Here is a 27854-nt window from a genome sequence, read left to right on the forward strand (position 1 = left end):
GGGAACAGACACGTGTGGCGGTGTGTTGCATACTGAGGAATGTTACATGTATGTGCTTGCTGCCAGGAGCGGGGCCGGGGCCGGGCTGCCATCAGAGTTCATTGTGGCTCTGTGCAGTGAATGCCTGCAGCATTTTATTTTCTACATGCAAAGCGTGTGTGCTCAGCAGAGAAACTGATAAACCACACAGCAAATCAAATCTGCAGCTGTGGAAGAGGGTGTGGGACGTGTAAGTTAACAAAATACACGCACTGAGTCTCGGAAAGGCAGTGCCTGGCAGCCTGGGGCTGGCTGAGCACGAGTGCGGGGGTTTCCTGCCCTTGGCAGCTTGGCTGCTGCTGCTGCTGCTGTGGGAGGGGAAGGCCTTTGGCTTTGGCACTGCTGGGCCCTGAGGGGCAGGAACTCTGCACAACAGCGGAATTGAAAAGGCTTAAGTTGGGTATGGGGATTTCTCCAAACACACATAAATAACATACCAAGGGCTATTTTGGGGATGGAAGGAGTACTGCTCTGTGTTGACCATGTTTTCATCCGTAGTGATCTGGGCCCAGCACTGGCTGCAGAGCCCCACCACAGCCACAGCAGAGACCCTCCATCCCTCCCAGGCAGCGTCACCACCCCTAGAGGTACTTGAGCCTGGAATCAAAAGTGCTGAGGTAAATTATTTTTCAGAAGGGCATGTAGGGACTGAACAAAGGAGAATGGCTTTAAACTGGAAGAGGTTGGGCTTAGATACTGGGAAAAAAATTTTTCACTATGAGGGTGGTGAGGCACCCGAAGCTGTGGATGCCTCATCCCTGGAAGTGTTCAAGACTAGGCTGGGTGGGGCTCTGAGCAGCCTGATGTAATGGAAGGTGTCCCTGCCCAAGGCTGGGGGTCAAATTTGATCTTTGAGGTCTCTCTGCCACCCCAACCCATTCTGTGATTCTGTGAAATCCCTGCACTGCTTGTACCTCTGATACCAAGTGTATTTTGGTGTAATGATCACAGCAGCATGCGGGGGGAGGAAGGAGGGTTTATGAGGGTGATTTGGGAAACCCCTGTGTGAGGACCTTCAGCCCCCATGGCCATGGCCTCAGAGGAGCTGCCTGTCCCCGAAGCACAGCACGAGGTGAACACGTCCAGGCCCAGGTTTGGTACCTGCATCTGACAACAGAGGGAGTTACACTGCGCAAAGGGGTTCATAGGACTTGATTTATAGAAAACACGTAATAGTTTAAAGGCTAGTAAAGCTCTTGCTCTGTAATGAGGAAGGCTGTTGCCCACATAAAAGGGTTCCCAGGGCAATACAGGCTCCGAGGGAAGACCCTACAGACCGGCATGGGGGCTTTGACCTTACCAGGGCACTGCAGCTGGCCTCAAGCATGGGCAGGGGGCATGGAGCTGGGCCCAGGCCCAGGCCTCACTCCCTTCTCTTGTCCTGTGCTAGGAACACTCAGCCATGCTATGTAAGGACAGAGCTAGCTCTAACCAGGGGCTCTCACGCTGCTGAAGGGACACCTTGCCAAATCTGTCAGCAAGTGATTCTTTCAAAAGTGCTTGCAAAACCCTCTGGTTGCTGAAGAGTTAAACTTCCCTGTAATAGGAATCATGTGCAAAGTATCCAAATTTGGTTATAAATCCTGTTTAAGTTTCAAAGCACAAGTGTTATTGGAGGTAGCAATACTAACATCAAACAGCCTTGATAAGATCAACAAATTACTAAGTATAATTGTTTGTGCTGGGGTGTGCGCAAGGAGATAAATAACTCATAAATTAAACACCAGTGCCTGAGGGTGAGTCATTCATGGATTCAGAGCTGTCCTGACACTCACAAGCAAAAAGTAATTTTCTCTTAGTTCAGTAATTATGCATTTCAAGATATAAGATCAGCAATCAATGCTAGGTGTGCTTGCAAAGGTGGAAGGATACTTCAGCTATTGGAGTTTCCCATACAGAGATTAATAAGAAAAGTCTGTTGCTTTTCTCTGTAGTGGGGAGTATTCAGACTGAGATACAGTTCTTCAAAAAGATAATGACTAATAAAGGGATTAAGAATAGATTATGGGTCAGATTTTGCTGTTATAAATTGACAGCATTCTCCTGGCTACTAGTTTATATTAGCAGAAAATATGTCCCAAATTATTAAAGAAAATCAACAACCCCCCTGTGATTAATGCTGTTAGTCATCCAGGCTAGTGCTTGCTTCTGAGAGGCACCTGGCACCTTGCTGGCTGCGCTGCAGCTCAGCTCTCACGCGGGGTCATTAGAGCCCCTTCCTGACTTATTCATAAGACCCCATGAGGATCTTGGTCTAATCAGGGTTTTCCTAAGGACAGGGAATAGTAATGTAATCTGTTATTGTAACAACATCATCTTGATCTGCTTTTATTTACTAATGTTTTGCCAGCCATTAAATATTTTTCTGTCTAATTCAGACAGAGATCACACTGAGAAATCATATTTTTGGGAATGTGGTGTAAAACTCACAGCTGCTCAACAATAGTTACTGCTGGGATAAACTCGCAGCCTGCAGGAGATAATTGGTGTGTAACCTACACCCTCCTGACCAATTGGATCTCAAATAGCCTTGACCTCATCAGTCTGCGGAGTTTTCTGCTGGGAGAAGTGTGGTATGAATCCTTCTGGAGAAGGACAAGAAGTCTGTGACAGTCTTTGATGGGTTCTCTCAGTCCTCAAGAGTACTAACAGTGCATCAGTTTTCATCCACAGATATACAGGAGAGGTGGAAACACAGCTGGTTTACAGTTACGCGTGTGGCATACGTCATCTCCATTAAGTGATGCCATCTTCTTATGACACCTCCATGCCTTGCACACAGCCTGGCTTCTGAAGGCTGCCTGAATTTTCTGCAATTCCTACCAACCCAGCAGTGCAGTCACCTCATGCTCAGGAACCTGTCACCAGGTAATAAGGACACTTCTGCTATTGCAAGCCACCTTTTATGTGCCGTGTTGTGGGAAACCCTTCACCTGGAGGAGGTTTGTGTCTAACACCACGTGCTGGTTTGGGATGTGCTCGTGGAAAGTGTTAAGAGGTCATTGCTGGCTTCACTGGCAGATGCCATTCTGGGAAAAAAAGAGATATGTTTAATTTATATTTACTATTTGGGAAAAAAGCTGTAAGCACACCCTTTTATCCCAAAATAAAAATGAGTTAATGACCGGAGTGTTTAGCCCATTGGGGATGTCATTGTTTTCAATTACGTGCCATTCTGATGGGAGAGCACAGATTCTTAGGCTGAATGGAGATTTGTGCTCCAGCTATTTGTGCCTTTTAAAACATTTTCTTTACTACTTTAAGAGAAAACTGTAAAATGACAATAATGACATATTATTACAAGTAAATTACACTGTAAAATAGCATTAATATTGCAGTTGAAACCTAGAATTTGAAATAAGATGGAAATATTCATTTGCACACAGCTTTTGTTCTTATCAAAAGCAATTTGGATTAGGAATGAGATTTACTTAGCGCCTGCACTCTCAGGCGAGCTAATGCTCAGTCACCTGGACTGAGCAGGCTGTCAAGCTCATCTGTCACCAGCCGCCACAGGAGCCTCAGGCAGAGCCCGGCACTCCCCGGAGCGGAGCGGCACAAAGGGAGCCGAGGTGCTGAAACAGCTCAGAACGGCATGGGCTGGGCAGCCAGGGCTCCCGTGGGAGAGGGCCGGCCTCTGGTTTGTCTCCACAGCAGAGGAGGTTCTGTACCACAGAACGTGAAACCCACTCTTCTCCCGCCTAATGGAGAAAGACTAATAGGAATTAGAAATTAATAAACCCAAAGAGGGTGCAGGGTAGTTAGTAATCGGGGTCCTTGTGCTTAGGAACAACGCTGTGCAATTTAACACTCCATTTCATAAAAATTGTCCCCTGAATTTGACAGCCCTATTCTTTAGAGGTCAAGGGGTTTTGGCCGTATTTTTCCTCTCCTCCATTCACAAAGAGGAAACCATCAGACCCTGGAAGGTCTACTTCTGTACAGAGCAATTTTGCACTGGTGAGGACTGCAGGAGAGCCCCTTTATAGGGGCATGTAGAAGTGACAGGGTGTCAAACTGCATTTAATTGCTCTTTTTTGGGCTGTGTTGGCATCAAAGTTGGTTGGCCTTTCAAGTAGGACATGCTATTGTTCATTTAATTAGGACCACCAACAAGGCCCCATAAACACCCCGTGGCAGTGGGTCTTAAATCTTCCCTTCTTTCCATGCTTCATCCTCAAACAGAATGAACCTCCCCTTCCTCACACCTTGGGCAAGGGCAGCTGGCTTTCCAGGAGATCAGCCCACTGTTTGATGGCTACAGGATGAACAGGGCAACCCCAGGAATCCAATCACTTTTTTTTTTTGTCATAGCTTTCATTAATTTTTATTTGCATTTTCAGCACAAAAGAGTAATAAATCTAGAATGGATCTTTCAGGCAGCTTCTGCTTGATGTTACCCTTTCAGCCCTTGTTCTCTCTGCCCATCTAAATAACACAAGGCAGGCACAAAATTTCCATAGGGTGAAATAGGTGGAGAGCCTCCTATATTTCTATAATCCTTTGCAGCAGTGATAAATCTCTATTATGTGTCTTTGTAGTAATTTTTCTGTGGAACAGAGGAAATGAACTGGCAGGCAGTCATGACTGTCTTGTGCTCTTCATGACCCCACACAGAAGATGGCAAAGAAGGCCAGAAAGCGCTGCTGGGATGCTGCTGCCATCCTGGCTGTGTAAGGTAAGCCCCAGGCAACCTTCCCTCTCCACAGGATAAATGGGGCTGCAGGGAAGTGCAGACTGCTCCTGGTCCTGTAAACAGCTAATTTACTCCTGCTCTGCTGACACACACAGGGCAAATTGGGAATAAACCAGTGTATGCTTGTTGGAAACACTCAGTAATTCCCAGACTGTATGAAAGTACATTTAGAAAGGATGGAAAAGCAACTCAACCAGCAACCTCTGTGCCAGTCCCCAACCCGGTGCCTGGAGTGGAGCAATGAGCATGGCACAGTTGTGCTCCATCCCACTATCCCCTTCCATTTCTCCAGTAAGAAGGGGTGTTCCTGTGACAAATCAGGCATTGTTAACCTGTAACATTAGTTTTAGGATACAGGAGCCATGTTTTTAATGTCTGAGCCATTAAAAACAAAATAAAAATGCAAGGAGTTAGGATGGCGATGGGAGTCAGAGGGTGCAATCCCAAGGCTGCCTACAGCTCCCAAGGCAGCCCTGCCAGAACTCAGGCAGCTTGCAGGGTGCTTCTGCTGTGGGGGCTCTGCCTCCCTCCCCTGCTTCTAGCATCAGCTTTTACAAGTGTCCTGTGTGCTCCTGATGGCGAGGTCCCAGTGACAGCAAATTGACAAAGCTAAGTGGTGCTCAGCATTGCAGGGACTCTGCTGTGCCACTATTCCTGCAGGACTGGGAGTGTTTCTGATGGGCAAAAAACCTATTCTGGCAAACTGCAGGTTTGAAATATTTTTTGGTTCTTCCATGAGGAATAACATGAGGTGTTGTATAAGAAAGGCTTGAAAAATGTGTTTTTATCTCTTAAGTAAACTCCTGGAATGGTTTGGAAGGGCATTGGCATCACAGCAGGTCTGAGACGAGTATGTTCTTTCTGAAAACAGTGGTTCTATTTTCAAAGGCAGCGAAGGTCTATTTGCAGGAGTTGTATTTTAATACTATGTCAGATTGTATCTTAGAAGTACTTATGGATTGTTTCTAGCAATCAATTAGAATACATATATTATTTGTATTCCACTAGATGTCTTTACTTGGGGCAAATTACCTTTAAATGTGTTAGAAATCAAGTCATACGCTATCCCTGACAGTCACAGTGGGCACCTTCAAAATAAGAGAGCTGTTTTCTTTTTGGGGCTCAGAGACCAGCACAGGAGAACAAAGGCATTTTGGTGCTTGAGCCTTGCTGAGGGCCCAGCTGAGGACCCCAGGGCCTGGCAAGCATGTTGGCTCCCTTAGGAGTCCCTACCCAAGTGGGGTGTAGGAATGAGTGTCCTTCATCTGATGGTATTAAAAACCCAAATCCAAACCTCAACTAGTTAATCCATTTTTTGTAAAGTATCTCTAATAAGAAAGATATTCAAAAGCACTTTGACAAATCTCTTTCATTATAACAATGAGCAAATAAGAAAAAATAAGCAGGAGGGGTCCTGAAATAGGAGAGAGGAAATGCTTTCTAGGTGTCCCATGTTAACAGAGGAGTTTTTATGCTTCGTATCTGAAATTACCTAAATGGAAGGTCATATCTAGGGCCAGTTCTGTTTTGGTTTTCAGGCAAATGCAATTTTAATCATAATGATCCCACTGTATCCAGTGAAACTACTCTGAGCTTGGAGTTACTGATGTGCCTATCTTTGCCTAAAGACAAATATATTTTTATAGGCAAATTAAGGGTAATCATGCTTTAAATCTTTGTTATCCCAGTTATTTAAACTGGAGTCCAAGGAAACCTTCCTGGTCAGAATCAGAATAGACTTCTGCATCTTAATTATCTAAATATTTTTATCAAATTTGTTATTTTCCAGTGCTCCTGTGATGAGTGGGATGGGTATGTGGGAAATGCAATGAAATATTAAAATGTTTGTGACATATTCTTGCATATTTAAAGATTTGAGGATTTTGTTCAGCAGTTGGGTTTATGAGCCTGCAATACCAACATTTATGCTTTCACTTCTTCATAAACACATGGAAACTTTTCAGAAAAGTTTTAACTACAACATGTCAATGAACTATAAAGGAAAGGTTTATTTTGTGTATACCCTCTTTACCTGAGGTCCATAGTTAGACTCTGCATTACGGCTTCTGGATCTCATGTGCTCAGTCTGTGCTTTTGATCATGGCACTCTTTGCACAAAGCTGAGAGAATTTCTGCTTCATAAAGAGGAAAATACAGACACGTTTTGATGTCTATAGAAATGCATGTTTGCTCTTGTTTTTGAGGCAGGGGAACTTAGGGTTTAACATCTCAACAGTTTTTCTTAGGTTTCTGTGCCATCAAAGTTTCCAAGAAGCACTTAATGGGGAATAGAAACCATTTGGTTGTGGTGGTGATGGTATCCTTGATACGTTTTTCTTTAAAGGTTGTACATGGATAAAAATAGTAAGTAACCCAGTCTACTCATAACCACTTCATCTTTAAGTTCATGCAAGTTTAGGGAGGTGTAAGTGACTAAAAGGATGAGTGGCTTAAGATTCACTGAGTGATACTGCAAATACAAGGACTGAAATACCAAAGGAGTAAAGGATATATAGACCTTTGCCCATTACATCAAGAAAATGAAAAAGTTAGGAAGGGGGAGGGGGGGATTCCTGTGCTACATTTTTCAAGTCCTACTCCAAAAGGGGTAACCAGCCCATTAGTATAGGTGCCAGGAAGCTGCTTTTGTGACATCTCACCAAACACACCTACTTTCACTGGACCATAGAAAGATCAATCCTGTCTGAAAACCACCCATTACCTAAGACACCTAATTTATATTAGAAGCTCACTAAAAGGCACTGTCTGGCCCCCAACCTTCACTGCCAGTGATAAAGAGGATGTTTTACACCATATGTGACACTTAATCAAAACCGATATTCTTTAACAAACCCTTAACCTCTAGCACACAGGAGTCATATGAGGCCAAGGGACAAGACACAGATCCAGCTCAGGGTGGCATATCCTTTGATTAAGATGATACAGATTTCCCATTTTTATCAGGGTTACAAATTCTGGATATATCCCTTTTTGATTTGTCAGCATTAAATTTCAGTAGAGGTTCAAGCCAAAGAGAGACCAAGACTAGTTCTGTCTTCAACTGTGTATTAGGAGATAATTTCTCTGAATCCTCTGCAGTAATGATCCTCTGATCTTCTCATCTTTCTGTAAGCAAGTTTTCCTGGGAACCTGGATTTAAACTATGGCACAAACCTTGCTTGCAGCTGGGTCCTTTCTTAAGGAGGAGTATCTAAATACTCTTATTCTGTGAGCCCTGAAATGGACCCTTTTTTCTTTCCTTAGGTCTTTTTCAAAGAGGCAAACCTTCAAGTAAGTTCTTTCACCCTCCCTTGGATTTCTGGGGCAGGAGGTTTTACTTACTGAGTATACAGCACTTTAGATGAGGATTGCAAACTTCAGGGGGTTAGACAGTTTTCACTACCTGCAGTACATTGGAATCTCAGTTATAGTTGACTTTACTCCTGGGTGACTTCCCTTTCCCCCCAGTTTTTTAGGTGAACCCGTATTCTAGCGTTTTCATGTGGCTGGTTTGGGCATGGAGAAGTCTCTCAAACTCCTCATCACAGCGGTAGGTTTGGCTGGTTTCCCCCTTTGTAGTCAAATTTTTCAGTTGGAGGTTTAGATTTTATCAGGAACATGGTTCTGCAGAAATGATTTCTAGTCACTATTCCCTGAAAATAACATGCCGCTTTATTATTAATGTGTGAAGGAGATCTTGGAAAGGGTTTTACTTTTCAGTTGAAAGTTTTTAAACACTGAACCAGCACATCTGTTCTGTGAGGCTCTGTGGCTGGCTGGAGGATATGGGCTCACTTCTGCCAAGTGCACAATATCCTTGCTCAGCACACAGAAATGTTTCTTATTTGGGCTGCTTTCATTGTTATGGTAGTTATTAGTACATTTATAAGCAAAGCTCTCTCTGTGAGGAACTGTCTTTCTCCTACTTTTCCATAGGAGCAAGGAAGACCCTCTACCCTCAAGGAGAAGACAAAATAATCTACAAATTTCTCTAGCAAAAAAAGGACAAGATTTTGTATGAGTTTAAGATTCCAGGAAAAAGAGACAAGTAGGAAGCAATGGCTCTCAAACCTTTCAGATCTTCTTTTTTCTTTGCACTCCATGAAGGAAAAGGGGCAATATATGTAGGCTACTCTCTTTAACTTTAGTCATAGAAAGACCTGTAATCATGTTAAACTATATTCAAAGGCAGCTTCTGTTTCATAAATGCAAAGCTGACAAACAGAAATCTGGAGGACTGGTTCTAGTTTATGGCATATCACATACATCAAAGGTCAGCCTTTTATTCTCCCGTACTTTGGTTTTAAAGCTTCTTTAACATACAAAAGCACAATCAAGGAAGAAAGACTTGCAACTCAGCTGCCACTCCCAATTCCTTACCCATCTTGATTTCTTGATCAGAAAATTAATTGGGCCTTGGAATCTTAATTTTTCTTAAATCTCTTCAGATTTAATCAGTGTGTTCTGCTGGAAGCAATCTTTCACTTAAGATTTCATAGCAATATAGCTAGAGAAACCATGTCATTTCCTGCATCAAATACATCAAAGTTGTGTGTGTTGGGTTTTTTAAATTTTGTCCCATGCTTCAGTTTTGTTCTCTTTGCTCTAAGGAAAGAGTGTGTTTTATTTCTTTTTCTCCTGGGGGGTGAATCTGCTCTACTGCAATGCAGTCTAAAATTAATAAATTCCCAGGGAAAGAGGAGCAGATGCCTCCTCCTGTGCAGTGTGCTGGTACAGGAGCTGACAGCAGTGGCAGGAATGGTTTTCACAGCCAATGCCTTCTCTGTTGCACATGGTATGAAGCACAGCCTCTTGGTATCATTTAATTAAAAGGCAGAAGGCAGACTATGCTGTGACCAAGTGCTGCCACTATTATTTAATGACACTTCCCAAACATGAGTGCTCTCACAGCAGTGAGAATGTAGCCTCCCTTATCCCTAACTTGGGCATTCAATTTACTGTTCGCGGTGTCCCACTGAATACTTCCATTCTCTAATGAGATGGGAGGGTAGTTTGTGTTTCCAGATTTAAAGCTGGCTGTTGCAGAGATTTGGCTCTGGCATTCGCGGGAGGAAGTTGCCTTGGGGGCCAGAAGACTGCATTACAGCATTTAACAGCCTGCTCAGGTTGCCATTATATATGGGGTCAGCTAAAAGCAGTGCAGTCCCATGGCAAGGTGCCTAGTTTGTGGTTTGTCTTAAATCAAGCCTTTCTAAAGAGGCTTATGAATGTTTGGAGAGAGTTTTCATTTTTGGCTTTGTTTAAAACCCAAGATTTGGCCCCAGCATTAAAGTCAGTGCCACATGCAGAGAGGAGTCTTGCTTGGCTTTCTTGACAGGTGCAAACCCCACTTTTCATTCTTGTGCACACTGCAACTTTGAGCTCCCTCTGCTTCCTCAGCCTGGGAGTCTCCTCAAGAGTGGGAGTTCCTCTGAGGCTTTGTTAAACATGAATGCAACCCAGCTGAGGACACAAGGATGTGCCAAGGGTGCTGGAGTATGGCTCACCTCCGCCCAGGTGAGAGTCTCCCACAGTTGTCCTCTCATCCATTTACCCCCGGCTGACCTTCCCAAGGGCTGGTGAACCTGAGATGTGGGACTCTGCTGTGTTGGAGGCACCTGTTTCATCCCAACCATACCTCAAAGCACGTGCTGGGTATCCATTGGCTGGGAGTTACCTCATGCTCTGTGAATGGGAACTCCTGTAAGATGGGCTGCTGGACTCCAGTCCCTTTTTTCTTCTCTAGTCCCAACAGGAGCCAGCAGCAACTCCCTGTCTGTTCCGTGCTTTCCTCTCCTTGTCATCTCTGTGAACTGCTCAGAGATGGGCATACACAAATGCCTGTACCTGCCCTCTGCTTTGCAGGATTAGGAAATAAAACACCAGCCATCTTTGTGTTCCAGCAATCACAACAGCATCCACAGAGCATGGACTTTGGTTCAGAAATATTAATTTAAAAAAACCTCTTTCATATTTGCCTGGAAAGAAAGCTGGAGCTCATTATAGCTGCATGCTTTATGGAAGCTTTGTAAGTGGTGAATACAAGATACCTGGTAAAACTTTTACAATGTGTAATGACATCCAAGTTGTCTATTTTCTGGAAAATATATTGAAATTGCCAGTTTTGGCCCTGGGATTAGGCTGTGATACAGGATGCTTATAGTTTTGAGAAAATACAGGAGTAAAAATACAAAACAGCTTGACACAGAATAATAGAAGGGAAAAAAGACTATCTTAAATGCTGGTGGCAGGCCAACATGGGTATTTAGAAATTAAATCCTAAATCTGATTTGTGGGCTAGCAGCATCTTGAGATGAGTGCTGCAGGTGGCAAAGGGCAGTTTTGGTGTCCATGCGTGTCCTGGCTCTCCAGAGGGCTGCAGGTGCCATCCTTGGGCCAGCTCTGCTGGCTCCATCTGTGGCTGGGCAGGGAGCTCGTGGGGGCTGCTCTGCCCTCTTCATCCCAAACCTCCTGATGGACAGACTGCACAAGGAGCAGGAAAAAGAAAAAAGCTGATGGCTGTGGAAGGATTAAGATGTCTGTTGATGCCCAGTTTGGCCATGTAGCTAACAGCCCTGCTTTCAAAGAAGCTGAGGCCCTGCACACTGGCTCTACCTCTCCCCAGGGCTTGCAGCCACCCAGATCCCACAGATTCCCCTGCATTTGAGGAGGATGAGGATTTTAGGTCTTGCAAAACCAGCCAGGAAAAGAATTTAGAGTTCACCTAAAATGTATCATGAGCCCATCTACAGCAGGTTGTTGGATGCAAGTACAGAGAAGGAACCTAACTCATTCCATGGGAGACGCGTGCTGTAGCAGACACAAGGCCACAAAGGCACGTCACCCCTGTCCTGGAGAAGGGACGGTGCCACTGAGGGCCTGGCACACCTGCGTGCCGTCAGGCCTTGGCTGTGAGGTTCAGCTGCTCCCCGTTACTTGCTTTCTTTCACTTTCACTGCTAATTGGCACTTTTTAGGCATTTTTGCGTGTGGAGTGTGTTAACACAGGATAGGGTTATTATCAAATTAATTAGGAGCTCCCTCCAATTATTCCTGCTGTGCCTGCCGGGCTCTCCCCGCTCCCCCCGACGGGCTGATTGGCTACCCTAGCCCCTCCGGCTCTGAACGGCGGAGCGGTGCCACGGGCTCATCACGGCGCTGCTCCCGCCTCATCCCCGGCGCCGCCGCTGCTGCCGCTGCCAGCTTGGCTCCCTGGTGCCCGCCAAACGGGACCCAGCGAGCTCGGGAGCCTGACTGGAGCCGAGACGCTGCTCCCAGAGGTGAGGGTAGCTGCCCCGGCTCGGCACCAGCGAGCTCAGGGATGGCTCCAGCCAGAGGGCGACACTTCTCCTCGCACAGGTGAGCACGGGGGTTCAGGGTGGTTCCGCGTCCTGGCAGGGCTGGGCAGCATGGCTTTGGGTGGGATGCGAGAGGGCACGGCTGGAGTGGAGAGCTTATCCCAGCACCAGCCTCGCCTCAGCGAGAGTGAAGCTGCAGTACCTGGTGTAGGAAACACCTGAAGCTGAGGCTCTCAGGCAGGGGACAGGGATTTATATGCTGAAACTTGCAACATACAAAACCACAAAAGCAGCTGAAGCCAACCAGCATGTGGACATTTGCTTAATTGAGAAATAAGCACATAGTTGTGGGTCAGTGACTATACAGCTGATTGGCTGAGGCTATTTTATTTTGGAATAATTTACAGTTGTTAAATGGATTTGGAAAAGCCTTAATAGTGGTTATTAAACTATTGACTTAGCCTGACGTGTTCAGTGTAGTAATCCGTGTTTGTGTTTGTCGCTGTGACGAGGCTGCTGGAGCCGGGAAAGGTGCTGGAGCGCTGTCAGCGCAGGCAGGGAGCTGCGGGGCCGCGGGGGCGGGCGGCCAGGGCTCCTCCTGCGCGGACATCAGCAAAGCTCTTCGGATTTTATCTGGGTCAGAAGCAATGCTCTGCTTCCCCATAGCTACAAATTCATTATGTGCATCTCCATCATCATCTATTGAAACTAATTTAATGTCAAAAAACCCTCCTCTACAAAGAGTGACTTTTTTGCACCTGTGCAGAATCAGACACGTTTTCAACTGTTTGTGCAATGAATAACTTCAAGTGCAGCACTTGTCGAGTTTGCCCTTCTGGCCAGCAGTTCAAACTGTTCGCGTTCATTTATACCGCGGTGCAGGACACATTTGCTAAGGACTATAGAGCACATATTTTACGATGCGTGGAAGAAATGCCTCCAAATGAACTAAATATCTTTCCTACTCATCATGTCTCCTGTCCACAGGTGATTTACAGAGCAATTCTTATTTTCTTTTTATTGTTTTCTTTTGTATGATGGTTAAAAAGGCAGTGGACAGATACTTGAAAGATGAATCCCCTTTTTCTGTTCTGTTTAACCCCTTAAATGTGCACAGTAGTAAATGCTGGTTTTCCCTGAAACACGGTTCTGTGGGCTGGCAGCTGTGTATTAGTGTGGAGGCTTTGCTAGAAGGAACGGAGCTCTTCAATATTTTACAACAAGATTTTTTTCTCCAAATTGTCAGTTAATGACCAAACTCCAGTAGATGTCAGGAAGAAGGAATGTTGAACAGTCAGATTAAAAAGAAAACAAACAGAAAAAAAAGAAAAAAGTTTCCTCTCCAGATTTTGGCTCCCCTGTCTCAGACAATATTATTGTTTCATTAGTTGCCCAGTTAGCCAGAATCCCTTCTGGGAGAGACAGGCCCTACATTTCAAAAGGAAAACAAACAAATACACCATCCTGTAAAACCACTCATCCCTGTTAGTTTTCAAAGAAAAATATAATTCAAGACTCTTTTAAAATACGATATATGGGCAGAGGAGGTCACAGGCTCTGAGGGCACCTTTGGAGGTCATATCACAGGGCAGCTGTCTGCAGCTGATGGCTGCAGTTTTTATTTACTCTCCATCCTTTTTTAAATATCCACTTTGGAAACACATCTTTGGTGTGAATAACTCACTAGACTGAAGGGGGATTTTGGGTTGCAGGGGAGAAGAAAAGCCCCACCTATTCAGTGGCAGTTACAGAAATGATGTGAGGCCTGTCACAAGGAGTCTGCTGTGAAGTGTGACCATCTCTCCAGTTTGGGCAAACCCTGACCTGCAATGGCAAATTCCCTGCTGAGGCTCTTTGCCCGCCAGGACTCCTACACCAGCCCAGTTGCCTGGCATACTTGCTGCCAGAGATCATGTTATTGCTTTTCCAACCATTTCACAGGCCTAAGGTCAGACAGAAAGGCTCCTCTTGTGCCAGCATTCCCAAGTTTTTTTGTGTGCTTAGCAATGCATACCCAGGTAACAGCAGTGACAAAACTGCACGTCCCTGTCTGGCCATTGTACTCAAGCAGTTGCATCTTGATATGTTCTGGTGATGCAGGAGTTAACTTGCAATGTGCAGCCATGTGAGAGCTGTTTTGTTTTACTAATTATTATAAATTTTTATTTGCCAATTATTTTTTAAACATATCTGGACATATTTTCTTCCTCTTGCCTTTTTAAGAATGGTTGCTAGTATTTCTACTTTAGAAAGCCTATGTTCTCATTTCAATTATTCTACAGTTGTTTTCTAGAGTTGAGAGGTATTCCAGTATTAAATACATAATGTATGAGTACACTCAATGGATATTCATGCAGTATTTCAAATGAGAGTTGCTACTTTTTCCAAATATATAGTTATCCAATAGGAAAGAACATCATGAGAATTTTCTATCATGGAATGAAAAGCACACAGAAATCTGGGGGCTCCAAGTATTTCAGACCTGTGCAATGTCACTGTATTTACCTCCAAATACTCTGTGAAGTGTCCTGTGTGAGGGCACTAACCTAGATAGTTTACGTAAGACTGCAGAAATTCAATTCCAGAAATGAACCTTCGTATCTCTAGGAACAGCTGGAGAGGCTCAGGTCTACTCATCCTGCTCAGAATGGACACAAGGAATTTGGATTAGATGCAGATGGAGAGGGGATTTTGTTAATGACAGAAAGAGAGGCAAACATGTTGAGGCATAACTGCCTGAACACAATCACAAAATATCTGTGTACTTATTTCTGACTTTAAACGATGAACACCATAAACATGCTATCATGCAAGAGTCAAAGCATATGTAAACGTAACAATATCCCATTACCTCTCCAGCAAAGGAGAATTTTCATCACTCATTCATATCCCATTGAATCAGCATAAAGATTCACTGCTGGCTGTTAATTATCCTCTACAAAGATCTGGTTATTTTGCTCAATTTTAGTAACGGCACAGTTGTTATTGTAGCATACATAGAGAGAATGGTACCTCAGGGAGCAGGGAGGAAATAAATATGCTTGTGTAGAATTTTAACTAGGAGAGTTCTGTTGCACTGAAGGGATTCATAGGGTAGGATTTTGATATGTGCTTCAGGAAATTAATCTTTTTCAAGACAAAAAACCTTGCTGTGACTCTCTGAATATGTGATACCACTCAGAATTTGAAAGACATCAGCCACTTAAAAATAGCTTGCTGTTACTTAAAAGCATTTCTAAGACTACTTTGACTGAAGGGTAGACGGGAGAAACTGGTCTGTTTTTCTCTGAAGTCTGTGACTCTCTAATCACATCAAGGAAGGTGTATGCAAAAGTTCACAAGGCCCATTCATCTCTCTGGGGTTTTTGAGGGGCACTTGGAGGCCGCCAGCCAAAGGCAGCAATCCACTTCCTCCACACCACCATGGTGGAGGAACTGGGACCTTAGACAGGAGCTTTCTTGGCAGGACCCAGTGTCACAGCAGGAGAGCACCAGCTGGAACTGCGCTTGGGCTGGATGCGATGCTGGAGTCACCAGGATTCATTGGAGTTTGGGAAAAGAAGAGCTGGGAGCAATGGTGAGATATGCCAGGGAGCCATGTATTTTGTGCACTGAACTGCTGCAAACACTGCAGTCACTTGGCACTTTAGAGGCTTCAGGAAAGATCTGCTGAGGGTGTTATTTTAGAGGGTGAGTTCTTTCCCATGTGCCTTCCACTATCTGAATGTCAGGCAGGAGGAATCAAAGCCTTGAGACACTTGGGTTGCTAAATTCACTGCTGTTGGTATGAAGCAGGTAGGTGGCTCTAGGCTCAAGTAGGAGGACTAGCCTTGCTCAGAGGCAGCACTGCAGCTGCAATGAAATCAGCCTCATTCCCTGTTTCTCATTTCTACTCGATGCCCCTCTTCTCCTTGGTTGTGCAGGGATAAGTATAGAGTTCACAGATTGGCTGTTTGTTTCAAGTGTGCAAGTGGAAAGGACAGGCGAAAGCATGTAACTTTGGGTGGAAATACTGAGAAAAATAAGAAAACAAAATAAACAAAGCTAAAGGACGATAATTAAAACTTCTATGAATATCAAGAATAGCTAGAGATGAAGGGAACTCAAAAAAGATACTGGGTCAGGAAAGTGAAGCAAGAGCTTTGGGGCGGGATATGAGAAACCACGAGACACGACAGGGTGATCACCAGTGGTCACTGAGACACCAGCCATGGCACAGCCCCGTTGAGGTGTCTGTCCCTGCCACGCCACTTGGATGTGACTCTGCTAGTCCTGCTGCTACCTTCTTGGCTAGACTCCTGCAGAATGGGACAAATTTTTTTGCAGTCCCTTGTGATTAATCTAGTATAGCAGCTAAGAAATCAGCACCAAAAGGCACAGTTCACTTGGAGGTACTTGGATCCTTGCCTAGCATTGCAAAGGAAAAACCTGTGTAGGCTACTCCCAGAATCCCATACTTGGGCTGATTCTAACAATGAAATAGATTGATTATACCTTCTGCCCATCTGTCAGCACTGTGTTCAGCATTAAATCCTGCCCAGCTTGGAGCAGCTATTTTCCTTTGCTCCACTGTAATGGGAAGATTCATGATCAGAAACTTTCCACTCAGAGTGGCTAGAAACAGTTCATTAATGATGATACGTTGTTTCCTTTGCTTCTTTTAAGTTCTTTGAGAGAGAGGTGGGAGATGCCCACTGCCATATGGCCAACAAGAGCTGTGGAGTGTCTCTCTTATGAGAAGACCTGATAGGTAAACTTAATGTTTGTTGCTCAAATGATGTCTGTGAGCAAGCAGGATTCCAATGCATTCTACTATTCACAGCTTGGAAAGTGTTGCAAGACCATTTTTGTCTGTGTGTTTTCTTGTTACCAGAATTTTTTTTTTTTTCATTTTGGCATGCCCTGGGTTAGAAGGGAAGACCATAAATATTTTTTGAATTTTAATAGTGTTACTGTGTAGTATTCTAATAGCTGGTGTAAAATTCCTGTTTATTTAGGAGAGACTTGCAGCACATCTGTATAATTTTTAATGTGTAACATTAAAACATCTTGAGAGGATTGTAAAGATGTTTTTTCCTATTGCTTTTTAGTGATGAGTCAGAAAATAGTTTTGATGCCCCTTCTGCCTCTGTTTTTCTTGGCCCCCAGCTGTTGTCCTGCAGCTGGAACAGATGCACTCTGTACCTCCCAACGTCTCACTGGTACGAGGGGAAAATAGCCCTCAGCAAAATTCTGTGGGAGACATGCTGTGCTTCATGTGTAAAGCTGGTGGATCAAAGATATAAACTAGGAGTATGTGGGGTTTTCTTTCAGTTCCTGCAGGGGGGTAAGACTTGCCTTAACTAGATTTACCTTCTAGGAATGCAAAGTCAGTGTGGAAGAATACTGGGGCTTCTGGTTTCCTCAGTGTTTGGACTGTTTTTATCAGCCTTAAAATAAAAGGATAGCAAAATTAATGTGCAAAATGTTGCAAGAGAAAAGATCAGCTGGCCAGCATCTAAGGGATGTATTTATACTGATGTCCCAGAAGTTCAAGTGTGATCAAGTTCAGGTGCTCAGGTAGAGCAACAGAGTGGGCAGATTTTTTGTGCTCTGGCCTGAGGAGTGGGGAGAGTTTGCTTTCCCTCCACCCCTCTGTGTTTTTCCCTTCATTCAAGCAAGCAGCCTGACCACCCAGTGCTGCAGTATTTCAGTGCTATTTTGCATCAGATGCACACGACCCAAAGCATGGGCTTTTCTAGTATATAAATTGCATCTTCTTATTATGACTATGCTAATCTATTTCTAAAAGTGCTAATTCCAGTAAATGACTGTCATTTTCTTATGGCTCAATTCATACCATGGTTAAACACTCCACAGCAAAGGAAGGGGACATTTGCTTGTGTAGCCTTCAGTTTTGGCCTGAATACTGTCTTATACAGGGTTAGCCTTTATGCACAAGGTAAAGAAGCATGAAGGCAAATGTTGACTGAAAGTCTGAAAGCTGTTGGAGATGAGCTGGGATCTCTGAATGTTCAAGAAAATGCATATCAAAATCCAGAAAACCTTATTAGAGTGGTATTTGTGATCTTGCTTTTCACACTTTGTGTTGCAGCAGCAGAGGGAATTCCCTCAAGGTCACTGTTTCCTGATGGATGCTGTGCCTTAATGGCATTCAGGGTAGCATTGTTGGGAAGGAGCAAATGAGCTCAGCTTGGACCATCAGCTTTGAGGGATTTGGGCCCCCATAGCAAGGCCTAGATCAGCCTAAAACACCCGTCAAGGACACACCTGAAGAGAGAGAAGTCTAAGCAGGGCTGGGCCACAAGGCATGTGACTGCAACTTTGGATTGGTTTGTGCCACATAACAGAGCTTATTTGGGATTTCAGCATGGAAGCAAATGTGTCAGCTGCACAGGTGATGGATGGAGTGAGTAATCTCAGAAGATATGTGAGAAAAACACAGAGATGAGATCAGCCACAAAGGAAATAGACCAGAGGCTGGATAACAATGAAAAAGAAACAAAGGGGGGGGGGGGGGGGGAGAGTTATTTCACCTTCTTTAGAATAATAGAATTATTTAAGTTGAAAAAGTTCTTTAAGATCAAGTCCAGCCATTGACCCAGCACTGCCAAGTACACCACTAAACCCTGTCCCTAAGCATCACATCTCTCTGGGCAGCCTATTTCAATGCTTGATAACCTTTCAGTGAAGAGATTTTTCCTAATATCCAATGTAAACCTCTCCTAGAACAACTCGAGGCTGTTTCCTCCTGTTCTATTGGTTGTTACTTGGGAGAAGAGGCTGAGTCCCAACTGGCTACACTCTCAGGTGGTGTGGAGTCATGTGGTCCCCCTTGAGCCTCCTTTTTTCCAGGCTAAACACCCTCAGCTGCCTCAGCTGCTCCTCATAGGGACTTATTCTCTAGGCCCTTCAGCATCTTCATTGCGTTTTTCTGGACACACTCCAGCACCTCAATGTCTTTCTTGTAGTGAGGGGCCCAGGACTGAATGCAGATTTTGAGATGTGGCCTCACCAGTGGAAAGTACAGGGGGCAATCACTACCCTGGTCCTGCTGGGCACAGTTTTTTGGGACTAAAACAACTACCCAGCATAAGCATTGAATCAGAAACATTTTCTTTGTGTGAAGGAATCTAGAATGTTTTTTAGAGCAAAAACTGCCCCTAAAATGAGAGTCTGCCTCCCGGGATGTAAAAAGGAAGCATATTCAGCATGAAAGGGGTTAAAAAGTAGCGGGAGGGGCTTTATCCTTCTCCTACTCAGTCTTTATCTTTTCCTAGGAACTACACTTCCTCATTAAAGGATACGTTAGGTAAACCATGCAAACTCTTTTTTTAAATATCATGATTACACTTCAAATGTAAAAACGCACATGTTGCTCTGGGCTCTTCCTGGGCTTCTCGGTGAGTGAGTGTGTGCTGCTGCCTTACCCACGGCTCTGCAGGGCTGGCATTGCAGGAGCAGCCAGAGAGCAGCAGGGCAGAACAGCCAGGGGCCAAGGGAGCACTGGGTGCCTGGGACTGGAGCCCTGGTGGGAGAGGAGCCAGCAATTTTCTGTTTGACAGAGACCAAACGTTGGAACAAACCATTTTTGTAATGGCCAGCTAAGATGGCAGCAGGAACCTCTGGACAAGAGAATGTTACATCTTTCTTTTGGTTACTTTTAATACCTTGGTGTTATTTAACAAGGACCCTGCTGAATGCCCCTTCCTAGACTCAGGCAGGCTGTGGGAGCGAGGCATGCCTGCGTGATCCGTCACACAGCCAGCGGAGTGGGAATGCCTTGGCACCCCGGGAGAATCTCAAATGCCAACCAGGGCAAGTGAAGGGAAGGTCTGTATGGCCACCAGGTCAGCCTGCAGGGCATTTTGATTTAATCACATCTCATATGTGGCCAGGGGTATCATTGTATTTTTCAGCTTTGCTTTTTCCAACAGTTTTAGATACCTCATGTGAGGAAAGTAGTATCTTTTAAAGAATGCATTCTATATTTGGTAGTGAGTGATTTGAGGCATGAATGTGTCTGAAGGAGAAAGGCTTTTCAAGCAGAATGCTGCTGGCTCAAAGGATCCCACAAATTCTGCTTCTGAGTCGTGCTGCCCTCTCAACAGCCTGAGCCTTGAGGAATCAATTCTGGAACTCCTTGAGACTCTGCATGATATTCTTCAACAGTCTCTTTCTACTCTGAAAGAAAAATGTCAGAGAGCATTAACAACTTAGATGGGCAGGTGGCAAGGCTTGAAAACCAGAGATGATTGAGAGAGGAGCACTGTCCCACAAGGAAACAGCTACTAATATTGCACTGGTGGTGGGCTTGGAAAAATTAGTTTTGGGGGGTTATTAACTACAGCACAACCTTAAATAAAAAGGTGGAAAACCAGATCTAATTTGTCTTCAGCCAGTATATTGGCAGTAGAATTAATGGACAAAATGTTGAGAAAGGCCTCTATTTACATCCATGCTGAAAATCTCAAGTTGGCTGTAATGCCAGGGCTTTAAAGAGACACTTTTTACACACAAGCCTGTGCACAGTGGTCCAAAGCAGAGAGCATGGACCAGGCAGCAGCAAGACCTGTGGGGGCTTTGTAGGATTTCAGGCTCAGGCTTTGAGGCACTCCAGAGGACACCGAGATGCTGCTGAACTCAGAGCCTCTCTCACCATTAATGCCTCAAGTTGTCTCCTTCTGCATAACTACAGGTGCATGGTGGAGGCAGAACCTGGGCTGGTTGAGCTTGGGAGCTGTGGCTGCAGCTGGTCTGCTGCTTCCAGGAACACCAACCAGTGCTGTGTGGCAGAACTTTGCAAATTGTGAAGGTATGTGGAAAATCTACAAGAGGAAGGAAAAATGTTTTCCAAAGAAGAGAATGGAACAGTAGTTAAATTAGATGCTTAGTCAGAAGAGAGGAAAAGGAAAAATGTTGATCCATTGTTTGGGACAGAAAGATGGTGAAATGAAGGATGGACTGAGATTAAAAAATGGGAATTTATTTCTTGGCTCTGCCATGAAGACTTCACATGTAACCTCTGATAAGTCTCTTGATGCTCTTGCACATCTCACTCATGTCTCTAAAATAGGGATAATCTCTTCCACAATTAAAAAATATTCTATGAGGAGAGTGTCCTCAATGATTTGAGTCCTTAAGTGGGGAGGCAGAGTGGTATTAGAGGGAGTTCTCTGATTTCCTTCTATTATGGGCACTGCTGAGTTAGATAAGAAACAAGCCAGGATTTCAAACAGTTTTGGAGTTGAAGTGTTGGTATCCAACAAAGAGCAAATGTTTTTTTTATTGAGAGATAAGGATATTTTGTTTCTCACAGTGTAAACACAAAATACTGGTCTTTGTAGATTAGCTGCAGCAATGAAAATACTTTGCATAGTCACTAGTTGGGAGTTCTGTTAATACATCCTAAATGGTCTGGTACAGGCTGGAATGGGGAGTTGAATTAAACACAAGATACTGGGCAGGATGAGGCTTTTTCACTTAGGATAAAGCCAGTTCTGTTCTCTGTGAAGCCTCTGCTTACAACCCTCACACTGATGACCACATAGCAAATGTAGACAAACTAGTGAGGAAATGGGAGAAAGGACCATCAGCTCACTGCCATGTTGGTTGCCACTGAATTCTGATGAGAGTAGCTGCCTCTCTGCCCCCATGGGAAATCTTTAACATACTTTAATTCCTATTGATTTCTATTTGACAAAAGTGATATCTAACTCAGTTTACAGAAGTCAACATTTGAGGTCCTTTATTCTGACTTTGACCAATAAGTTTCTTCTCCCCATGGAAAGCCTAGGAGCAGATTACAAAGTTTCACAGATAATTTGTAAACCCCTAAAATTGTTGTGGGTTGTTGGTTTTGTTTTCCTGTGGCCTTTAGAAACCTGCTTCCCAGTCTGCCTCTTCCATTGCCTGAAAATCATGGGAATAAAGAAATGTCTGCTGACTTCCAAATGTGAATTACAACAGAATTTGTGAGGGTCTGGGTCCCAGAATCTCAGAAATCAAGTGTGTGTTTACCTTTTAGTTTCTGCAGGGTCCTACTGCTCTGGGGCCTTGACACTTTAGGGAGCAGTAAATAAGAAAAAGGCAGCTCTCTCCCTCTGGACTAGAAATAACTTACAGATTTAATTTACTTGTTTTATTGTAGATGTTTATGCTGAATTGTCCTACTACAGAAATTGTATAATTCATCCAGGAAATGAAATGGCTTCAACAACTAAGTTGAGTATCACATAAAAAAAATCAGTGAGGTTTTATAATACTGTTCCTTTAGACTGTTAAAATCTGAGTCAACTTGTTAAATATTTACTTATTTAACAAACATGTTGTTTTAACCTCCTCCCTATACCCTTAAGTAATGAATGACAAAGCACAAAAAAAAGGCTATTCACCTAGTTTATTTTAGGTACGGAAAGGGACAGGTAGGTATAACATACTGAATAGAATGGGTTATTATATTAAAAAAATGCAAAATGTAGCTAGTTTAGATGACTAAGAGTAAACTGTAAGAGTTTAAAGTAGTTAAGAGTCTTCTAAACTCTTATTGCTCCAAGCCTTGGAGATTCCTTATGCCTTGCTAGATCATTATTATTCTCTTAGCAACAAAAGACTAAAAAAAAAAAAAAGTTCATAAAAAATCCCAGGATAAGATCATAAACATGTAGCAGCAAGAATAACAATGCTACACACATCCCTTTGTCACCCAGTGACAAGAATGGGCACATCTGTTTTACTGGAGTTAATCTTTTTGGGAAGAAGAGGGGAATAGCAGAATTTGGATGTTGAATCCTTTAATTATCTTTCCCTTGTGTGGGTTATGAAGGACAGTGAACCAGAGCACTGCTAGATATGGCCACAGGCATCCAAGGCAGCCTAGGTGCATTGATTGCTTCAGCGCCTACAAGCACGATTGCAGAGCTTGAGAGACAAGTTTCCATGTTACACAATATGAAGAATAAAAAGTTCCTGGATTGTGTTTTTAGGGATGTAAGTGTGCTTAAGCAAAGGAGGGTCTGAGGTATACAGTGCAGAAGAGAGGGATAGATGAAAGCGGAATTACTGTGACTAGAACATAAAAAGGCAGTCATCCAGAAGGGATTGTGAATGTTGGAGTGCCAGAGTTTGTCCCTGTAGGTGTTACTGACAGGTGATGAACACACAACCCTGGGGTGAAGTAAACAAACCTTGTCCAACACTCCTAAGCTATGAAGAGGGAGAAATGTGACTATAGTGGGTAAGTGGTTTCTGGAAGATTTTGTGCCCATTGATACATGGTGCAGTTCTGGGCTTGGACTCCTCTCACTGTCCGCTTCCTTTAGCATCCAGTAAGGTGCCAGAGATGTGTGACACTGGCAGGATGGTCTCTGGCAGACCAGCAGAGCTGGGGGCCCTGCATTGCACTGAGAAGAGTGAGCAGTGCCAAGAACCCTTACATAACTTCCTTCAGCTGTGTCTTCTGCATGGATACCACACTTGTATTGCAGAAAAAACAGGAACATTTAGAGGCCAAAGATGTGTGCCCCTCACCAAACTTTTAAGAATGGTTAGACCCATGGACATCAGTGATGTGACAGATGAGAAAGTGGGATGAGAAGCTTTTTAATAGCACTGGTGCCTACTACCTTAAGATCAAACTCAGGGCATGAAGTTTATCTCTAGTTTGCTGTGAGCTGGAAGATGCTGTTTTCTCTTTGTCTAGTGTGCTGCACATGTAGATTCTTGTAAGGGTATCCCACGGGGTCTTTAAGAACAAAATTTGGTCCTTCCTTTTGTGTTGGGTTTCAGCTCATCAGGTTTGAGAAATCTGCACTAAAAAAATATCTTTTCCCCCCCAAAGTCAAAGGGCAAAAAATGGAGTATATCATCATCAAAGCTGGATAGCGATGGATTAGAAATCCAGCACAGACCAGTAGTCCTGTGAGCTGCAGGTCTTGATGGGGCTTGGTTCCCCTTGGGCAAATCTTGTTTGGATTCTCCTAGGTCTACATAGCTGGAAGCTCTTACTGCAGCTTTTCCTGTGGGGTGGGTATTTATAACACCTTTTATCTTCACAGCTTTCTTGGTGTTCAATAAGGGTTTAATTCAAACTTCGGTGGGTCTCCTTTGACTTAGCAGCTTGTTCTTATGAAACGTACAGGAATTTTTCAGCCTTTTTTCACTCTGTCAGATGTGGTTAAAATTGGCTACTGTTTGTTCTTGTTCGTTCTCTCTTGCACAACATGCAAGTATGTACATGCACATGTGTGCACACATGCGCACAGACAGACATTTATTTTACATATGAAGAGATAATGGTCTCAACTCCATTTTAATTTCTGCAGGAATCCAGGCTAGGAAAAAAAAGTATTGCAATGCTACTTCTTTGGGAGAGGAAAAGGAAAATGAACTAATTTTTTTTCTATGCAGTACACAGATTATTCAATTACCATTTTGCTTAAACACAGTATGTGTTGCTGAAAGTCTGGCACTGCTATTAAAAAGATGTAGTGGGCTCTGTGTCCTGGAACTGCAGTCGTGCTTGTGCACGGCATGCACGCTTTGCCTCCAGTGCCAGAGTGGTCCTGCTGAGACTGGAGGAATGCATGGGGAACAGAGGCTTGCCACAACATCCTGTCTCCATTATGTCTTTTGGACCTCTGCCACAGAAAAGAAGGAATTTTATCCTTCATTTGTAAGTAATTAAGATGATAGCAGAGTTTGAATTTTCCAACTTTGTGAAAACAAACTAATAGCAATGATCCACTTCAATAACTCAGATACTAATTGACACAAGAGAGAGAAACAATACATTAAAAAATAATTAACTTTTGTTAATTAATTTTTAGGAATAGGAAGGACACCTGCAGCATGTGCAGATATTTGCAGGTGTCATTAGACTGGGAGGGTTGTGTAGTAGTTTGGAAATTGAAACAGGTCAAAAGGACCGGGAATGATCTGCAGCATCGTTTGAGAAATAAAGTACGTTATTGCTAGTGAGCTGCAATAAAGGTGATGAAGATGTGCATTTTTAAGTATGTTTATAGAAGCCAGAGGTTAATTAGCAGTTAAAAAGCATCCACTGGTGTTTTATGTGAGCACCTTGAGTGTGTTAATTATCATTTTCAGCCTCAAATATGCCTCTTTCAGACTTAAGCTGAAAGAGATTGATGATTCTTTTACTGAGGCATTTCTTAGATAAATTTTAATTAGTAACTTTCCCCCCTCCCCCCAGACAGTTTTCTTCTGTGACCAGAAGTGGAATTTCATCTCACTTGGCTTTCTCTTCCTTGGTATTTGTGATGCAGTTCCAGTATTATCTGTGGTAAAGCAGGAAGGTAAGAGGTAAGGGGAATGCATCTGTTACCAAGTCTTGTCCAAATTATAGATTCAGACTTTGCAGAAATGTAGACACAGGAAAATGTGAAATTAACCCTAGAACTTTCCACCTCCTTTTTCAAACTTAGGCACAAACCTAAGTTGTTCTGTTCCTCCTAATGCTTTTGTCTAATAAAATTATGCTTCTAGGAAAGACCACAGAAGTTTTATATGTCATTGTGAACATGCCAGAACTCTCCAAAAACTGGGGTTCCTCATAGGGAGAGTGGACCAGGCACCTTGGGGGCATTTAAGCCCCCAAACTGAGATGACATGTGTTGTGTGTAATCCCCTAGTACCAATTAAAAGAGAATACTGAGAACCTCTCTCAGACACCTCTCATGGAAGGCTCTCATGTCACAGAGTCTCCTGTCTAGCCCTCTCCTGTAGGTTGCTACCCACAACTCCTTTCTCAAAGATCCTGTCAGGGATTTTTTTTTTCCCTAAGAAACAAAAAAAAACCTCCCTCACCTGAAGATACATAAGAATTCAGAATGTACATACAGGTTTCCAAATTACCTTACAGAGACATTAATTTCAACTCTCATTGTTCAGACCACACTGTGGCCTGGCTGCTGGAACTGAGACTTGCCAGAGAAAGCATGGGATGTGGTTTGGACTAGAGGGACTAGAGGAGACTTCTTCTCCTAGAGGGAGCCACGGAGTCTTACTTGCTTTTGCTTTGGGAATGGAAATTCAGACTGAAATTCATAGAATGAAGTCACTTCATCCCTCCAAAAGTACTTCCTTTCAGAATTTGTAACTCCTGCTATTATGTTTTCAAATTTTCAGCAAACATAAGTGCACACGTGTAATTTGCTAGTCTCTTTCATTTCACTGGCATACTTTTCTATCAGTACTATTAAAAATAAAATACCAAATTGTGAGAAAGAATTACACTAGACAAGAAATACACAAGAGTTTTTCCCATTCAGGTGACTTTATATTTTACCTATGTATCTATTTAATTTACTTACATTCTAATTTTTGATGAGTAATGGAGGAAAATCCTTAGATGCTGTATTACTGATTCTGCGAGTTATGTGGCCTCTTCCTATTAACAACTTTTCTAACCTTACCTAATGGATCTAAAATTTTCCCCCAATTATTTCTATGATTAGATTTTATCTGTTGTGATGACCTTGAAGGGCAGGAATTAAGCATAAACAAACAGGATAATGATGGGGCCCAAAGACAGTAACTTCTAGAAAGCTTGCAAAAAGACATTTCTCATTTAAGAGAGGTGAAATGAAGAATGATTAACTTGCTAAATGGAAAGTTTTCAGCTATGTACTGATCTGCTTTTTCCTGTTGCCTCTTCCCAAATGGGTAGGTGATTAAATGACTTTGTTTCATCTTCAGAAGAAAGAAATTTTGTTAATGAAAAATATTCTTAGATGGACAGTGCTGCCAGTTAATAAAAACCACACACATATTACAAGATTTAACTAATATACTCTTTATTTCTTTCTTTACACAGCTAAAACAACGATAATGAAATTAAGGGAAAAAAAAAAAAAAAACAAAACCCTTGGGCAATTTGTTCCCTATTGTAATGACATACTTTAACACAAGATAAGTTTTCTCTAGCATTATTAAGAACAGAACCTGTTTACTGGTCAAATACTAGACATTTCTAGTGAATTTGAAAATTTCCAAAATATACAAAAATGTGTCACCTGGGGAGAGTTACAGCTGTAACAAACAAGGAAGAATTTCTGATTAAAAAGGAACATGACTTATTTTGTCCCAATTGCTCAAAAAAATTCATAAATAAAATGACTAGGTTGAAAGTTATGTTCCAGAGGTTTGTCCTCCCATATTGGTGCATGTAGAGCTTGGACAGACTTTCTGTTGGCCCCATTCCTTGAAGATCAGTCATCTGTGTTGGTGAAGAGTCACAGCCTTTAGATTTGTGCACTGGGTTGTTAGGCTACTTATTCACAGGTTCTTCCTCTTACCAGGCAGCGTGTTTCAGACCTCCAGTGAAGTGCACGAAGAGCCTGGAGCAGGCATATTCCTGCTGTGGCTGCCTGTGAGTTTGCTAGGCCTGCCTCTACCCCATCCATAGCTTCTACTGGATGTGAGCAGACCAGTGGAACTCAATGTCTCCCCTGCTAACAGCTGGATTCAGGTACCACACTTTTCCCTTTGACCTTTCTTTAATGGAGTTGTTTCAAGCAGAGACCAGTACTCTTAGAATTGCTTCCTCATTTAGACAGAAAAAATGCTCTCCTAAAATCCAATTTCGCTAAGTATTATTTGTCTTTCATATGGTTACACTTGGATACCATCACACTTATGCAGCACACTAAATCAGTGCCTTCATATTTCACATGCTCCCAGGTAACATTTGTGCTCCTCTAAAGGCTTGAAATCCTGGGCTTCTGACAAGACACTTTACACAAAACATAGCCAAAAGCAAGTTCCTGTGTTGTTCATTAAGTCTGACACCCTGAACTAATC

General features: G+C 43.2%; 1 long non-coding RNA gene across 3 annotated transcripts; it reads left to right on the forward strand.

Annotated features, from left to right (window-relative positions):
• Window positions 1-355: 355 nt before the first annotated feature.
• Window positions 356-27440, forward strand: LOC128790567 (uncharacterized). 3 transcript variants are annotated; one of them, XR_008431802.1, is made up of 7 exons: window positions 356-439; window positions 538-656; window positions 2713-2907; window positions 4581-4717; window positions 20731-20847; window positions 25246-25355; window positions 27353-27440. It is a non-coding gene; the product is annotated as an uncharacterized LOC128790567 (long non-coding RNA). The 3 variants fall into 3 exon arrangements; XR_008431801.1 differs by lacking the exon at window positions 20731-20847; XR_008431803.1 differs by lacking the exon at window positions 20731-20847 and having other exon boundaries at window positions 25246-25348; window positions 27353-27411.
• Window positions 27441-27854: the final 414 nt, after the last annotated feature.

Source organism: Vidua chalybeata, chromosome 7, assembly GCF_026979565.1.
Source record: "Vidua chalybeata isolate OUT-0048 chromosome 7, bVidCha1 merged haplotype, whole genome shotgun sequence".
In the NCBI taxonomy this organism is placed as follows: Eukaryota; Metazoa; Chordata; class Aves; order Passeriformes; family Viduidae; genus Vidua; species Vidua chalybeata.